The sequence below is a fragment of the Malaya genurostris genome, chromosome 2 (genome assembly GCF_030247185.1).
Source record: "Malaya genurostris strain Urasoe2022 chromosome 2, Malgen_1.1, whole genome shotgun sequence".
Taxonomy (NCBI): domain Eukaryota; kingdom Metazoa; phylum Arthropoda; class Insecta; order Diptera; family Culicidae; genus Malaya; species Malaya genurostris.
Window position 1 is genome coordinate 52,447,976 of NC_080571.1, and position 13,221 is coordinate 52,461,196.

At 40.8% G+C, this 13,221-nt stretch overlaps 1 protein-coding gene across 5 annotated transcripts in view; it reads right to left on the reverse strand.

The window, feature by feature from the left end:
• LOC131427355 (dipeptidase 1) overlaps positions 1–13,221 on the reverse strand; it is a 715,435-nt gene that overhangs the window by 315,334 nt on the left and 386,880 nt on the right. The window lies entirely within an intron of this gene.

Below are 13,221 nucleotides of genomic sequence, written 5' to 3' on the forward strand. Positions count from 1 at the left end.
ATCGATGGAACGGTGATCTCGGAATTTGACTGAGTCAACATCTCCCTGAGCCCTGGGCTAGAGTTACTTGCGGTAAACAACGCGTTTTGCCGGTTACGTCGCTTATACCATCATATCTTCGGAACCAGAAGTCACAGCCATTTTAACGTTGAGCTTGATCAATGACCAAACAGTGACTTTCAATCGAACTTAAGCTTGTTGATATAAACCGCGGTAGAAAAAAAAACTCGTTTTTTTTTGTTTGCCTCAACCTTAGATATAGCAGTTTAAAAATAACCTCTTTTCGGAACAGAAATGGGATATAATAACTAATTTTGAGCAAAAAAGATATTGTACAATTTCTTGACAGCACAGAAAAAACAGGAAAAGATATGACAGTAAATTTTGTTATTATTTTGATCTTTGTTTGTTATTTATATCTACCCGGTTGCTCTGTTCAAATAGCTGTAACACTTAAACCTTTAGACATACCACGATGGCTTGTTCGGAAAAGCTGCTTGATGTAAGTTTCCCTATAATTTTGCCGAAGGATGTAGTCCTCTATCTCAACACATTTGAAAATAAGTTTTTGGTCACCCTAATAATGAGAGCCACCCTTATATCATCAGCATCAAAATATGGCTTATCTGTCGCTGAACACTACTTCAAAAATTGCTCGACAAACTGCACAATGTCTACTCGACAAGAAAAGAAAAACTTCAAAATCTTCTTGAAAATCTTGCAAAACTGCTCGAAAACTTCTTCTCAAAATGTCAAAAAAAATCGTACTTTGAACGGCTCGAAAAAACTGCTTCAAATCGTCTCACAGACTACTTGAAAACCGCTCGAGAATACTACTGGAAAAATGATCGAGCAACGGGTCCGATGAAATACTTTGAAACTCTCCGACAAACTTCTCGATAATATCACGAAACTTCTCCAACAATTTTTTTCTGAAACTGCTCGAAGCTCTGCTTAAAAAACCGCTCCTAGGAAATCGATTCGAAAGGCTGCCTAAAAACTACTAGAAAACTAATCGAAAAGTGCACAAATACTGCTTGAACCCCACTAGATAAACTTGCACTGCAACTGCAATCTGATCGGTAATATCTTGAAACAACTCGATAAATTTCTCCCTAAAAAGGTTTATAATAAACGGCACAAAAATATCGCTGTTATATAGCGAAACTGCTCGATAAACATTTCAAAACGGATGCCCGAAAAAACTTTTGATTGAACAGTTAGCAAAACAGTTTGAATACTGCGTGAAAACTACTTCCTAAAACTGCTAAACTGCTAAAAAAAAGTTTTCAAAATCAGCTCAAAAAGTCCAGCGGAAACGGTCGAAAACTATTTCTCAAAACTGTGTGAAAAACTAATTTTAAACGGCTAGTAGAACTGAAAAACTGATTCGATAGCTGTCTGATAAAAAGCTTTAAAAACTCTCCGATAACCTGCTACTCGATAGATTTGCCGATAATATAACGAAACTATTCGAATATCTGCTCGTAACACTGATCAAAACATTGCAAAAAATGCTCAAAAATATGGTTCAAAACTGTCTCAAAATTTCTAGAAAACGGTTCGAAAACTGCCGAAAAGCTTCTTGAAAACCACTCGATAAACTGCACGATAATATATAACGGTAATATCTCGAAACTGCTCACTAAAAAGACTAGAAAAACTACCCAAAAATCATTGTAAAATTGATCGAAAATACAAAAATACTGCTTGAGAGCCACTCGATGAACTTCCTCAATAATCTGCCCGGAAATATCCTGAAATCGCTCAATAAAGTGTTCTAAACACTGCTCGAAATGACTGTCTTTTGAACAGCTAGCAAAACGATTAAAATACTGCATGAACACAAATTCCAAAAACAGCTTGAAAACACTTCTGACAAACTGCACAATGACTGCTCGACCAAATCAACTGAAAACTGCTTAAAAAAGTTAACCAATAAACTGTTTCGAAAATTCTCCGATGAACTACCCGATAAACTTCGATAATATCTTAAAGCCGCTCAAAAAACTGTTAATTTAACTGCTCGAACAACTACAAATAGGTTTCTTGATAAAAACTTCTGTAAAACTGATCCAAAAATCTAACAGACAAACGGCTTTAAAAACTTTCCGATAAACTGCCTGATAATCTTTCTCCTTGATAAACTTACAGATAATATAACGAAGCTGTTCGAATTATTGTTCGTAAGACTGCTCGGAACACTGCTAAAAAAAACTGCTTCAAAAACAGTTCCACAAACCGCCTGAAAATTACTGAAAAACTGATCGTAAGGAACACAAACACTGCTAGAAAAACGCTAGATAAACTGTTCGATAATATCATGCAACTGTTCGATATACAGCTGAAATAACTGTTCGAACTAACTGGTAATTGAACTGCTGGCAAAACAGCTTAAAACTGATTGAACACGACTTCTAAAAACAGGTCGAAGAAATTGCAACAAAAAACTTTTTGAGAACTGCTCGAAAAAAACTTCTGGCAAACTGCTCGAAAAAGCTAGTCGAAAAACTTCTTGCAAAGCTTTCCCGATGAACTACCGCATAATATATTAAAACAGCTCGAAAAATCATGCAAAAGTGCTCTATAACGGCAAGAAAAATTTTTGATTATTAACGGTACTAAAAAACTGGACCGACCGTATGACGTACTGCAAGGCCAGCCGAGGCAGCCATTTGTATGAAATTATATTCCACAATTAACCGGAAGGATTGTACTTTAATATGAAAAAATAAATTTTGAAATCGGATGAACCATTTGTGTTTTATTGCATGTTTAAAAAAAAAAAAGTTACATGGCGGACCCTGTAGTTAAACAGATGTTACTGGTTTGAAGAGATATCTCATGTTTTGCATTGTAGTAATTGTGTAGTTTTTGTGGTTTACTTCGAGTTGGACTACTTGGGAATCTTAGTCCCACCACTCGCGTTTCGGATACGGTTTAGGGTTCTGGGTGGACGATTTCCTTCAGTGATGATACGCGCGAGTTGGCGCGGTGGTGGTGGCGCCTAAACCATTCATTCGGATAGGTGGAGCGATTAGACAGATTGAAATTGGTAGCATCGTCGTGCACGCTGCAGGATCCAGATGAAATTTCTAAATTCTTCGAGATCTTTCATTCGAATCTAAGTTAGTGAAAATCAGTTAAACCATGGCTGAGAAATGTGTGTGAGATCTATTTTGGAATATATGACCACTATTTCCGATGCTTCCGGAACCGGAAACCGGGAACCAGGATAGCCGAAATCGATTTGTTTGGTTGTCTACTGACAATAGCTACCGATTGGAGTTGTTTTGAGGCTAATTTAGATTTGATTTACGAGTTTTGTTTCCACACTTCAAGTACGGTATCAATTTTTTAAAACACTTTACCCTACAATTCCGAAACCGAATGTAGGATCAGGATAAAATTTACGAATTTCATAAAGGAAAAATGATCTTTCATTTGAATCTAAACTTTTCGAAATCGGTTGGCGCACGCAGAGATGGCGCATCTCTGAGAAAAGTGAGGAAATAATTTGAAATTGCAATTTTTACACTAATCTCCCTGTAATTACGAAACCGTAAGTCGGATCGAAATAAAATTCAGGAATTTTATATGACACAATTATACCTTTCATTTGAATCGAAGTTTGGGACAATCGGTTCAGCCGTCTCTGAGAAAAGTTAGTGCACCAATTTTCATTTATTTTATGCACATATCATCCTGTAAATCCGGAATCGGAAGTCGGGTTTGAATAAAATTCAGAAACTTTGTATGGGGTTACAAACCTCTCATTTTAAGTATTGTAAATAGTGATCAAAAACTGCAAAAAGGATCTACCTCACTTTTCTTCTAGATGGCCAAATCGTTTTTCACAAAACGACGAATAGGCTCACGGTTTCATACAGAATCCCTGAATTCCTTGTGAATAATACTTCCAGTTCCGGTTGTTTTTAGAACTTCACAGTAATATTTAGGCGAATTAAAGCAGGTTTGTTTCTATAGAGGAAGTTGTTCGGTTACCGCCACTAAAATCACTACGTTCTGAACTAGCCACTAAAATCACTACGATTTTTTCATATTTCTGTTCAGACCGCCTTGCTCCACATTGGGAATTGATTCACATTCCTTGGAAATCAAAATAATATTAAAAAGAAACAGCTAAAAACACTTCTGATATGTTCACTACTGTGCTCCTAATTTCATCTCAAAGGTTCTCCCATAAATTAGCAATGGCGACAGCAATCAAAACCAAAATATTGCACTATTACACGCTCAGGTTCAAAATGTCCGAATTTTCCTTGAAAAGGGCCTAACGCCAACTATGAGACAACACACGATATTTTTAGAAACAGTTTGGAATCATTTCGACGTTTAAAATTTTTTTGGATCGTTTTCGTTACCTTCGTTTTAAATGTAAAATTTTATTGGGCAGTTAATTTGAAGAACTTAAAAAAAAACAAAAAAAAAAGAATTGTTACTATTTAGGCATAAGGCTTTCTAAAAACAAAATGCAGAACCAGAAGTAAAAAGTTAGACTTTTCTCTCTTAGTATCTATTAGTATTTGATTGCAGTGATTCTTTAAAAGTTTATCAATCAACGGACAAATCACATGTTAAAAAGGAAATCTTTTGCGCGAATATTTGATGATAAACACTGATAAACATTTACAGGGTCCGGCACTCGAAGTGTAACCAATTAAAAAGGCCATAAATTCAGTTTGGAAAATTACTTTTACTTAATTTAAAGTACAAAATGTGTAAAAATAATACAAAATTCAGAATCAATTCACTTTTGCTCGATATGACCACCTTTTGCCTTGACTTGATGACTTGAGAGAGCGAAGGAGTTGCTTCGTTTGGCCGAAAGCGGTCAATTTCCGAACATTGTATTTACTGACGAGAAAATTTTTCCAATTGAGCAATTCGTAAACTCTCAAAACGATAGGGTTTACTTGACCGACCATTCATACGAGAATTTGAGTCATCGATTGGCCACCAGGAGGCAGCACCCGCAACAGATAATGGTTTGGGCCGCTGTAACCGCAGATGGGCGCTCTCCAATCGTTTTCATCGAGCCTGGCGTCAAGGTAAATGCGACATATTATCGGGAAAGTATTCTGGAGGTTGCTTTGAAGCCGTGGGCAGACAAACATTTCGGTGGCAGACCATGGACGTTTCAGCAGGACTCGGCACCGTCTCACAAAGCTCGAGTAAACCAAGAATGGCTGAAAAACAACGTTCCGAACTTCATCACGTCCACACAATGGCTCTCGAATTCACCAGATGCGAATCCAATGGATTGTTCTCTTTGGGCCATTTTGGAGAGCAAAGTCCGAACTAAAAGATACACCAGTCTCGAGGCGCTGAAAAAAGTTATTGTCCGCGAGTGGGCCAAAATACCTACAAGTCACATTCGGCCAAACGAAGCAACTCCTTCGCTCTCTCAAGTCATCAAGTCAAGGCAAAAGGTGGTCATATCGAGCAAAAGTGAATTGATTCTGAATTTTGTATTATTTTTACACATTTTGTACTTTGAATTAAGTAAAAGTAATTTTCCAAACTGAATTTATGGCCTTTTTAATTGGTTACACTTCGAGTGCCGGACCCTGTATATTGAAATTTTAAACCAATTTGAACGGATTTATTTTATTAGTGACAACAGATAGAGCAGATACATATTTTCTATGAAAATATCTGGCATCTCTGTGCACAGCCGATGAAACACACACACTTAACAGTGTTATAGTGACGTATAGCGGAAAGAAACAAGTGCTACTAGATTTGCCACAATGGTTATTTCATTAGTATTAAACACGTTCTTTCTGGTAATATACGTAGCCGGAACAGTTTTATTGAAATATAAATAATACTTGTTGATGATAATTTTAAGAAGGAAAACAATTTTTGTTGTAACACTATGAGAAAACTTGGCAACTTTGCGAAACCAAATGAGATGAAAACAAAGCGCAATCAAGTGAACTAGGTGAAAAATTTTCATCTCATATTCTTGTAGACTTTTATTGCTTGTCGGGTAATTTTTGAAAATTTTAATCGTTAATTAAACAAGCGGCAAGTGAACATTATTAATTATGAAGTCATCCAGCATTCAATAGTAGTGTAATTCTGTGAAATAGTGATCATATTTTGAGACCAATCGATTCGTAGATATTCAGAAACATGACGAACTGTAAATCTTGAGACGAAAATGTGTCCTAAATTGAAAAGTGAGTTTTTTTTAAATGAAAAAAAAACGATCACCGAAGAATTTAAAATCATTTCTTCCAATGAGAAAGTGCGACAATAGTTAGAATAATCATTTTTAAACATTCTGCAGTTTGGTGCAGGTACGTTGTGAGATATTATTAATGTTTAAAGTAATGAGGTGAAGGGTGAGATGGAAATAGGAAAAAGCAAAGTCTTGGCATTACATTCCTTTTGTGGAATTTGGCCTTTCTGTTTCAACAGACTTCGCAGCCGATTCTTAGTGTACAGAATCATTGCATGGCTAGTACTATGGATCCTACTGACACTAAGAACCCTTCCAGGAAATAGGAGCTCAGATGAAATAAGGAGCCGTTACCCTATAATAAATTGAAAAGCATCAATCGAAAAGGCAGTGGATTGAATATTTATGAGGTGAAATCGATCTTTTTCGTGATTTATCTATCTTGATACCGGATGCTGTCGAGATTTTCGCAACCAAAGTTTTTCTCGTTATTTTCAAAATGTCTACCGATTTCGGTTACCGGCACCCCAATTCGCGAAAAATTGTCAGTGATATGCAGAGATGCCAAGTCTGCAAATTTGTAAATTATCAAATTTCTTAGTTAACATGTAAACCATCTTTTGTCTAAAGACTTTTTGCAGACTTTTGAAACTCTGATTGTTTGCAGACATTCGTCAGAAATTACAGACTTTTGAAAATTGGAGCGATCTTTTCTTTTTGCTAGCTGAACGTATTGTATTACCTGGCTTCTCTGGTGATATGCAACACGTGGAAAACTTGACGGCTTCAATACATCCGTCATATAGTAAAAACTTTGGTTCTCTGGCTCTGTTGGTCAAGACGACTCCCAAAACGTTGCTTAGTGGATAAGAGGCCAATAAATTCGACTGCAGCAACGTGTTCAATCCCACGAAGCCGGTGGAGGGCCGGCTCAATCAATACCAAAAGTACCACCATCTAAATCATTGGCCAAGTTATCATCAGACAATGAAGACTTTTGTCCAAAACGCCTCCGAAAAGAATAAATTCCGTTTTTTCTTTGAAAAATACCAGTTTTTATATATATACTTCCATTTTTAGTGAAATTTATTGGGGTGCCGGTAACCGAACACCTTTTTTGCAATGACCAAAATTTATCACTTTACTAAATTGACAATAAAGTTTTGTCAATCGATTGAATCAACTTAGTTTCTTATTCAGTTGTTAGCTAGGAACTTTAGCTTTCCATTCATGTGTCCGCATAATGTGCACTTAGTCAGAAGTTATAAACTTATAAGGAAAGGGTGCCGGTAACCGAACACTCTCCCCTACATTAAACGATTTATTAAAATAGAATCAAGAAAGCTGGTAGCTTCTATGCACGATTTTTGAGTATCAGTTGAAATCTGCAAAATTTGGCCAAAGATCTGGTTAGTTAGAGTGTTTATCTGAATGAGAAAAATCTAACATATGCCAGATAAATCTGGAACATTGGCAACTTATAATTTTTCAGTAGTATGCAATTAAAATACTGAAACGACGTTGCTATACATGTTTATGTAAAATGTTTCCGAATTGTTTTTTTTTTGTTAAATTATATCAATCCATCAACAAATGATAGGTTGGTAAACGACTGGACAATGCGCAATTCAGGCCCCAATGTGGTTCTTAGCCTCTTGTCCAGTAACTCCTATCCCTACCTCCCCGCGGTGCCGGCTGGGGTACGAGCAACCATAGGAAAGATCGGGTAACCAACCCCGGTGGGACCTTGGTCGTATGCTGACAGGGAAGGGGGTCCTCTTTAGAGGATGTCGGAGCGTCTGTACTCCATGTTAGGAGCGGCTTCAAACAGCGTCTGTTCTGGTATCCAGCGGCTGAGTATGAAATGCTGCATCCCGTCCAGCTAAATCCAAGGTGGCAACCCCACCAACGGGATCGTCCTAGTGCTAGTTGGGACGTTAAACAGAGCAAACACGATTATCCTCCGGCGAGACGGGGGTTGGCGTAGGCCTAATAAGCCGCCCGTAAAACATCTATTACGAATAATATAGGAGAGAATACGACCCGGAACAATCGGCATAGACCCACGCGACGAAATAAGGACTACGATTAGAAACTTGGAACATGGAATTGAAAGTCGCTAGGTTTCGCAGGCTGCGACAGGATAATATACGACGAACTAAATCCTCGCAGCTTCGACGTCGTAGCGCCGCAGGAGCTTTGTTGGATGGGACAGAAGGTGTGGAAAAGCGGACATCGAGCGGCTACCTTCTACCAACGCTGTGGCACAACGAACGAGCTGGGAACTGGCTTTATAGTGCTGGGCAAGATGCATCAGCGAGTGTTTGGGTGGCAGCCGATCAATGCTAGGATGTGTAAGTTGAGAATTAAAGGCCGTTTTTTCAATTACAGCATCATCAACGTGCACTGCCCACATGAAGGGAGACCCGATGACGAGAAAGAAGCGTTCTACGTGCAGCTGGAACAAGCCTATGACGGCTGCCCACGCAGAGACGTAAAAATTGTCATCGGTGACATGAATGCCCAGGTAGGAAGGGAGGCAATGTACCGACCGGTAATCGGGCCGAACAGCCTGCATGCCGCATCGAATAACAACGGCCAACGGTGTGTCAACCTTGCGGCCTCCCGAGGAATGGTAGTCAGAAGCACCTTCTTTCCCCGCAAGGATATCCACAAAGCCACTTGGAGATCACCTGACCAACAGACCGAAAACCAAATCGACCACGTTTTGATCGACGGAAAATTTTTCTCGGACATCAACAATGTTCGCACCTACCGCAGTGCGAATATAGATTCGGACCACTACTTGGTTGCTGTATGCATGCGCTCAAAACTTTCGACGGTGGCTACCCAACGAATACGCGCAGCAGTTGGCACTGGCACTACCAACGGACGAGCAGCTTGGTGCAGCTACTCTTGAAGATGGCTGGAGAGACATCCGTTCTGCCATAGGTAGCACTGCATCAGCAACGCTAGGTACGGCGGCTCCGAACGTAAGGAACGACTGGTTCGACGACGAATGTGAACAGTTAGTGGCCGAGAAGAATGCAGCTTGGGCGAGCAAGCTGCAACACTGGACGAGAGCAAACGAGGAGAGATACAGACAGGCGCGGAACAGACTAAACTCGGTATCCCGTAGAAAAAAGCGCCAACAGGAAGACCGAGATCGCGAAGTGATGGAACAGCTGTTCCGTGCTAATGACACAAGGAAGTTCTACGAGAAGGTGAACCGTTCGCGCAGAGTTCATGTGCCACAGGCCGATATGTGCAAGGACACCAACGGGGATCTTCTCACGAACGACTGTGAGATGATCGAGCGGTGGCGGCAGTATTCCGACGAGCACCTCAACGGCGATGTAGCGGAATACGAAAGTGGCGGCGCGGTAACGAACTTGGGAACGCGTGCGGAGGACGATAGACTGCCGGTCCCAGACCACCAAGAAGTGGAGGAGGTGGTAAGCCGGTTGAAAAATAATAAGGCCACTGGCGTTGACCAACTACCAAGCGAGCTACTAAAACACGGTGGTAATGCACTAGTGAAAGCACTGCACTAGGTCGTTACCAAGATATGGAAGAACGAGATTTTACCGGTGGAATGGATGGAAGGAAACGTGTGTCCCATCTACAAAAAGGGCGATAAGCTGGATTGCTGCAATTACCGCGCGATAACTCTGCTGAACGCCGCCTACAAGGTACTCTCCCAAATCTTATGCCGTCGACTTTCACCGATTGCAAACGAATTCGTGGGACCAAGTGTTTGCCATCCGCCAGGTGTTTCAAAACTGCCGCGAATACAATGTGCCCACAATAATTTATTTATCGATTTCAAATCAGCCTACGACACAATCGATCGAGATCAGTGTAGAGTAGAAGACCGGTTAAAGAAATAAAATGTATGTAACTAAAACAAAACAATGTCTTCTCTTCATCCGAAAAAAAAATGGTACAAATCTTTCCGTGCACTAAATTGACAGAGCGAGAACTGGTTTCTCTCTCTTCCTTGTAGCAGTGAACTAGTTTCTACCTGAATTGAACGAGGAACAACTATTATGCCGATAGGGCAGCTTGCCTATAAAAATTGTGTGTTTTAACTGGAACGGGCATTCTTGCGGATAATTTTGAAGCAGCAGCATCTAACTGGAAACCAACTATTGGACCTGAGAGGACAACAGCAACACTTGGGATCAGCTACACGGCAGCATTATGGCGAGCTACGGAGACAGTGTTTGTAATTCGCGGAAATGCGACGATACGGGAAGGCAGCCAAAAAAGAAACGGCGGACGGAAACAAAGAGGGAACAAACCATCCAACAGCAGCATCTGGACAGAGAGGGCACGGCGATTCACGACAATCAGCTATGGAAAATCATGTACGACTACGGATTCCCGGACAAACTGATACGATTGCTCAAGGCTACGATGGATCGAGTGATGTGCGTTGTTCGAGTATCGGGGATAAACTCGAGTCCCTTCGAAACTCGCAGAGGACTACGGCAAGGTGATGGCCTTTCGTGTCTGCTATTCAACAATGCTTCGGAGGGTGTGATAAGAAGAGCGAAGATAGACACGGGTGGCACGATTTTCAGAAAGCCCGTCCAGCTACTTGATTTCGCTGATGATAATGATATTATAGCGCGCAACTTTGAGAAGATGGAAGATACGTATATCGGACTAAACGCTGAGGCCAAGCGGATCGGACTAGACATCAATGTGTCAAAGACAAAGTACATGAAAGGCAGGGGCTCGAGAGAAGATAACGTCAGCCACCCATTACGCGTTCTGATTGATGGTGATTAAATCGAATTGGTCGACGAGTTCGTGCACTTGAGCTCACTGGTGACTGCCGATGATGATACCAGCAGAGAAATTCAGAGACGCATATTGTCAGGAAATCGTGCTTACTTTGGACTGCGCAAGACGCTTCGATCGAGCAAAATTCGCCGTCGTACGAAGTTAACTATCTACAAAACGCTGATTAGACCGGTTATCCTCTACGGTCACGAGTCCTGGACAATGCTTGCGGAGGATCAACGCGCACTAGGTGTTTTTGAACGGAAGGTGTTGCGAACCATCTTCGACGGAGTGCGGATGGAAGACGGTACGTGGAGAAGGCGAATGAACCATGAATTGCACCAGTTGCTGGGAGAACCAACCCTCGTCCAAACGGCCAAGGTGGGGCGGTTACGGTGGGCCGGGCATGTTGTTAGAATGACAGAGAACAACCCGGTTGATCTCTCATATCGATTGCTAATCCGATGCGACATCTTGAATCCGATGGTGATTGAAAACTTCGAAAGGCTTATCGAGCTCAATTCTCAGACCCGTTTCATGTCCTTGTACTTTAATTTCATGGCTCAAAATATCAATCCTTCTTCATATATTCCCAACCGTGCTCATTTCTTGGATACTTCTAATTCTACTGTGTTTTTCGACACATCCATGAAAGAAGAAATTCGTGGAATCCCGGATCACGTACGCCCTCAAGTGGCCCCAAATATTTTTAATAACAAATTCAAAACAGTCAACTGTGAAAAGATGTTTTACACTGACGGATCAAACATCAACAGGTCCACTGGCTTTGGAATCTTCAATCAGAACATCACCGCTTCGTACAAACTCAGTGATCCGGCTTCAGTTTACGTCGCAGAATTAGCTGCTATTCAGTACACCCTCGAGATCATTGAAACCTTGCCCAAAGACCATTACTTCATCGTCACGGACAGTCTAAGCTCAATAGAAGCTCTCCGGGCGATGAAACCAGGAAAGTATCCCCCATATTTCCTGGGGAAAATACGGGAACATTTGAGAGCTTTATCTGAGCGGTCTTATTTAATATCGTTAGTCTGGGTCCCTTCGCATTGCTCTATTCCGGGCAATGAAAAGGCAGACTCATTGGCTAAAGTGGGCGCATTGGAAGGTGATATTTACGAAAGACCAATCTGCTTCAACGAATTTTTCAGCATTTCTCGTCAGAAGACACTCGAAAGTTGGCAAGCTTCATGGAGCAATGGAGACCTAGGACGTTGGCTATACTCTATAATTCCAAAGGTATCGACGAAGCCTTGGTTTGAGGGGATGAAAGTGGGTCGCGATTTCATTCGTGTGATGTCCCGACTTATGTCTAATCACTCCGAGTTGGGTACGCATCTCTGGCGAATTGGCCTCGCTGAAAATGGTATCTGCGCTTGTGGCAATGGTTACCACGACATCGAGCATATTGTGTGGTCATGTGCCCTGAATCGTTTCGCAAGATTACAGTTAAGAGACTCCCTTTGGGCCCGAGGTAGGCCACCAAATGTGCCGGTGCGAGATGTACTAGCAAGTCGCGATTGCACTTATATGTACTCGATTTACATCTTTCTGAAAAATATTGGTTTATCAATCTAGTTACTGCTTTTCTTTATTAACATCCTTTACAGTTCACCTTTCCCCAAAATGCCATATGGTGAAGTACTGATTGATTTTTGGTAACCACACATCGGAAATTTTGAGCCAATATGAAACGAAGATTACACGAAGACTTTGAAGTTATTACATTATTATTATCTGTTTTGTGTTATTGTATATTGTTTGAGTATGTATGTAACTATTTGTTTTTTCCATACTAACCTGGAGTAACCGCCAGTAATTCGGCTCCCTTTTTTAACACTAACCTTAAATTTTCTATAGTTTAACCATAATTGTATTCCCCACTCTTTAACTCTCCCACCAACCTTGTATGTGTATGTATATATGTTAAATAATAATTGTAATTATATTGTACGAAAAAATACAATACAGACTTTGGCACCTCTGAGCTAAAGCTATGTGCCATATCAAATAAACGATCTGAAGAAAAAAAACAACCCGGTTAAAATGATTCTCGATAATGATCCGACCGGTATAAGAAGAAGAGGCGCGCAGCGGGCAAGATGGATCGATCAAATTGAGGACGACCTGCGGACCCTTCGCAGCTACCGAGGCTGGCGGCGAACAGCAATGAACCGAGTTGAATGGAGACGCCTCCTGTA